Raw genomic sequence first — 5,738 nt, forward strand, 5'->3', positions numbered from 1 at the left:
GTACGTTTGAATAGGTACAATTGACGTAAATGCTTTCCGCTATTTATGGAAACTCAACAATCTATACATGTTTTCTGTGGGTTTGATATCAACAGCTATGTCAAAGATTATGAATTTCTATGCATATCTAAAAAGAACATTTAAAATATTCTCATACGTATTTATTAATTGTGAACTCATAGTTTTATTTTCAGCAATATATAACGTCGCTTCTTACACATCGATGATTTTAGATTGATGAAAGTATATGTATAATAATCGACCCAAGGAACACGCACTACAAAAGTAAATATATATTATATATACATCTATTTTGGTTAACAATAAACTGATTTGCGGTCAGTATTGTTCGATTTTCGGTTGCTGTTTAAAAAAAGAGTAACAACATATTTTTGCTGCAACACAGCGATTGAGTTGCATGGAAACACACAGTAGAACTAGTGTGTACGGCAACACGAGTACGAATAAATCTGATTGACATCACCTGATCACAAGACACGCTCTGAACTATAAATATAGCATGCAACCCATACGGATAACCATTCAATCATGCGATAGTGTAATTAACGAACCTGACGAATGGAAAACCGTAACATCATTCGCCACTATGATTAATTCACGTGTGAACAAACAAAACAGGTTCACAGAAGTTATATTGATATATCTATATGTGACATGGTTTGAACGATTTGACGTGTGTTCATGAGCAATCTTATATTGACGTGAAGACGCAGAGAGATTTTATGCATTAAATCACAGACATTTTACCTATTTAGATATTCTTAATTTTCAAATCGTGTGCATAGTTTTGACATTTAAAAGTAATATCCAATAACTAGGGCATGACCGTAGATTAAAGGGACCTTTTCACGTTTGGGTAAATTGACAAAATTGAATTTTTTTTAATTTCAGATTCGCAAATTTTCGTTTTGGTTATATTTGTGAGGAAACAGTAATACTGACATTAACCATGCTTTAAAATAGCCATTATACGCATCATACGATTTAAAAACCCGAAAATTATAAAGCGTTGCAACGCGAAAAGAATAAATAATTTGGAGAGTTCTGTTGTTGTCGTTATTTTTTGTGAAACTACGAGGAATGCTTACATAAGGTATAAAATACATCCGTCATAATATCCGGAAGGATTGCCGAGTGGTCTAAGTGGTAGTCTTTTTACTCCAGGACTCCAGTGGTCAGTGGTTCGAGTCCTGCTGAGGGTTACTTTTTTTCTTTTTTTAATTTTATTCTTGATTTTTTTTGCTGGAGCTTCTTATATCCAATGTTAACATTTATCAATATAAAGCATTTGACGACAAACTTCAAAACATGCCAAAATGTGAAAAGGCCCCTTTAAACAGGGTAAAGTGATCATGAGTGCATTCACTATCTATAACAATCCCAATATATTACATTCTGTATTTGCTTACCAAACACATTTCACATTGATATGATGAAAGATACCAACACGGATTGCGATTGCATACACAATACTGCCATAAGCTTTATCTATGGGTGATGTGGCGATTCAATTTAAATGAAGACATATCAATGTAAATAACTGAGAAAGATAACCAGCGTCACCGTAGTATGCCGCTTCTTGAGTCTCCAAAATGTACATTTAACGTCTCGACAGAGGACGGTATATTAGAGCAATTTGAATAAACTATCATTATATCCCAACGCTTCTTTAAAAATTCTCAACGTTTTTTTCTGATAAATAGCGAGTATGAGAGTAAGCTCTGTATTTGATGGTAGTGTTTTATTTTTATTTACTTCATGCTTATTTTTCGAGCGAGTCTTTGTGTAAGAGTCTAGTGTCTCTTCCATGAGTTTAATGCATGGCTTTATTCGGTACTAACAAACGAACTTCAAGTCTGCATTCGATTTTGTGAAAGTTTTGGTTTGTTAAGGTTTTATTTTCCGTATTTCTTCTCTTTACTGCTTATATTTATAGTAGTAACATGCGTTAATCATTTTAGAGTCGGTTCTCTGAGAATTAAATAAATAAACATCGTCTTAAGCGGCCCATCCACACACAATATCATTGTCAATTTTATTGTCAATAAAGAAGATTGACAATAAAATTGAAAGTTAATGGATGATATTGAAGACACCGTCAATGTATTGATGAAAATCAGAGAACTCAAATATTTATTGACGCATTGTCAATTTTCTTTCTTGTTTGAATGATGACCGAAGTACAAATGAACAAAATATTGATAAATATTGTGTATACTTGAGGGCAAAAAATATTCTGTCAATATTATTGAGTCAATAAAATTGACAATGATATTGTGTGTGGATGGGCCGCTTTAAATAAGAAGAACCCGCTAATGTTCATTTATTACCAAACCACACATTTTAAAACTGTTAACAATCATTAAAACAAACTTCTTTTTTTTAAAGCACGCTTGACTTGTTTTTAGAACACAATGCAATGTTTACTTGGGCAAGATCGTTACATTCATTAAAACTATCAATAACAAATTGAGAGTGTTGTGAACAAGTAAAATCAATAAGGAGCATATATTCAAATACAGAACAGTCGATATGCACCAACAACTATATTGATTTACTAGTCCTAGTTGGAAAATAAATATCAAACCGGTGGCCTTTAAAAGTTCTATCAACTTAATACCATGATAAGTGTGTTTTTGATCTAACAGATCCTGCAATGAATACAATCTGGACTTTAATCAAAATCACCGATTTCATCAACGCAAATAATCACTGTATCGTGTACAATATTTTTCCTTTCCGAAACACCTTTCACTGCATTTTTCTGCCATTGTCTTTATTTTAGAATATAGAAACATTGTACAAACTTAAGATGATTAGTCTGCTTTCAGCGATTGAATAAACAAATAGGTCATTCAACTTCTAGAAATTCTACTCGCTTGACACCAGGCACACCCAGAAAACATGGTTTGAGGACAGTAAGATTTCGACAAAAACACAGTTCGTCAATAAACGCATCCGCAACGTCCATCTTCTAACGTAGTCCCGAATGATGGAAATGCGCCAAATGTTGCAGCCACATATTTAGGTCAAATATAAATAGCGTTGGCGAAATCGCTAAATGGCTCATTAACCAGAAGAGAAAATTATTTTTTTAATAGGTGCAACTAACGAATTAACCACGACGGTATAAACAATGCTTACGTGGCATGTAACCTTCCCCTTATCAAGAGTACATCTGTTTGAGGAAACACGAGTATACTTACCTAATCATATTTGTTTTGTTTTTTTGGAAATACAAAATCAAACTCATATTGATTTGAGGCCTGGAGTTATGTAAAGTAAATGTGTAATTCATAATACACAACTCTGTCCCATTCCTGCTATGATAAAGTTAACACAGCACCACACAAAGTCTAATGAGTAATGACATTTTTAGAAAAAAACAAAAACAAATACTGGGAGGAAAATATTACTAAATTTAGCACTGTTAACATTTTATCTTGTTACATTATCATTGTTAGAACTATAAAGATAACGTCACTTACCAGAATAAATATCCGATCCTTTTTGCTCAATATAATGCAGGTCAGTGTTTTGTCAAATATTAGAAGACCTCTTACAAATCGTTCATGCGTAAGCGTATGCGTATAGTTTGATATTTAGCAAACTGCGGGATCCCAACAGCATTTGTTTTACCCATTTAAAATGGTGAAAAACAAAGGAATCGTTTTGTATGACTGGGCGATATTCAGATGGGTAACTGTAGTTTAATTATCGACCATGATATGCATTTTCTTTTGTTATATTCATTGCACTAGAATTTAAAAATGAGCATCAGCAACCATATAAGATGCATGCATCAGCACCTGAGAACTAATAATAGAATTGAAAGGGTTACGCTCGAAAAGAAATAGTATCAGGGAAATCCCTTAAACTCGATTATCAGTGTGATATTAGGCCTTTCCAAATATTGGTTCCCTTCTTTGAAATAACTTGCCGTTATTGCAAATACGTCATTACCCAACGTTCATAATCAATTTTCGTTTCATAGTCGTTCCCTATACCATTTTTTAAATAAATATTTTGAGAACTACGCGAACAATTACGTGTCGACTGACACCCTTACATGACATTTGTCTGCCAATAAGGTGGGGTTCATTAGACGAACAATTACATGAAATTGGCGGAGGTACCAAGGACGAATGAATATGAACCAAGTGAAAAATACGCTTTAACAGACTAAGCAATTATTTTACATTACTGAACATATAACACTTTAATGTTTTACTTTTTGATTGATCACATGTTAACTTATTAATGCAGTATTAAATAAGAAATATATTAAGCTCTCTCAACAGATTGTACAACGTGTTTCCTATTATCTAATATAATAATTGACTACAATTAGGTAAATAAGTACAGTCCTTTAAAAAAGAATGATTTCACACGTATTCTGATAAAAAAATTATGTAGCGTGTTGTATTTTTATGTATTTTTCTGTATATGTTATTTAATGAAGGAACTAATGTGACAGGACTGGACAATCGACGTGTGTTTTAAAATTGTTAAACGTAACATTTTAAATAGCCTTTACTGTGAGGTGTGTTATAATAGGTGCGTGAAGTTGGCTCGCCGTTCGACGTTCGACATTAGTTCAACATTCAAATTACCGAATGTCGAGCTTGCTCGGCATTCCAGCTCGACATTCAGTTCGGCATTCGCATATAGTGTTGTATGCTTATTTTCGAATGTCGAGCTGGCTCGGTATTCCAGCTCGACATTCAGTTCGGCATTCGCATAAAATTTTGTATGCTTATTTCCGAATGTCGAGCTGGCTCGGCATTCCAGCTCGACATTCAGTTCGGCATTCGCATAATTATAGTGTTGTATGCTTATTTTCGAATGTCGAGCTGGCTCGGCATTCCAGCTCGACATTCAGTTCGACATTCGGAGATAGTGTTGTACAATAATTTTCGAATGACGAGCTGGCTCGGCATTCCAGCTCGACATTCAGTTCGACATTCGCCAAATATCTCAGCCGAGCGCAATCGTTTGTTGAGGACGGACAGTTGACAAGTGACGGCAGAAGATGTATTATGTAAATATATTTGTCTGTTTCCTCTGCAGTTGTCTATTTTTCATATCGTTTTGTAATTGGGCTGTCCATGCATTGATTTGTACGTATCCTGACTATATTTCTTTTAGGAGATTGACATTGATTCAGTCCGAGGAGAAATGACAACTTGTGTTTTCTTACTCATTTAAACGATCACTGTATGCATATAATTACACATAATTTTTAACGTACAGTCCATCTAACATCACGTTCGGAGAGAAGTTTAGAGAGCGGTATATTAAAGTCAAATCCACAATTTGACTTAATCCATCATCATTAACCCAATATCTTACATTGAACATCTAGACCTCTTCAACATTGAATATCGTCATATATATGCTCTATAACAATAATAAACTAAATATTTAAAGTTCGCTGTTTTTAGTTACCACAAAATACAACCCAAATCCCCAAAAGTTACACTAATATCATCAATTTCATATCATAGTGAGTCGATCGAGTGACTGTTAAATGACTAAGATAAAAAAAAATAAAGAAAAATACATCTGAAGTCTATAACTATTGTTTGAATAATCTATGTCACATGTTTTTACTAACAACAAACTATTGATAAATTATCTGTAGCTGAGATTAGCCACAACCAAGTGGGTCTTATGAACATGCACTTATGAACATGCACTTATGAACATGCACTTAT

The 5,738-nt window shown here is 33.7% G+C and overlaps 1 protein-coding gene across 1 annotated transcript in view; it reads right to left on the bottom strand.

Moving 5' to 3' along the window:
• Window positions 1-3,612, bottom strand: part of LOC127862948 (uncharacterized) — a 21,926-nt gene extending 18,314 nt beyond the window's left edge. The window contains exon 1 of the mRNA XM_052402216.1: window positions 3,510-3,612. The gene's annotated coding sequence lies outside the window, so the exon portion shown is untranslated. The remainder of the gene's footprint in view (window positions 1-3,509) is intronic.
• Window positions 3,613-5,738: the final 2,126 nt, after the last annotated feature.

Source organism: Dreissena polymorpha, chromosome 16 (assembly GCF_020536995.1).
Source record: "Dreissena polymorpha isolate Duluth1 chromosome 16, UMN_Dpol_1.0, whole genome shotgun sequence".
Classification (NCBI taxonomy): Eukaryota; Metazoa; Mollusca; class Bivalvia; order Myida; family Dreissenidae; genus Dreissena; species Dreissena polymorpha.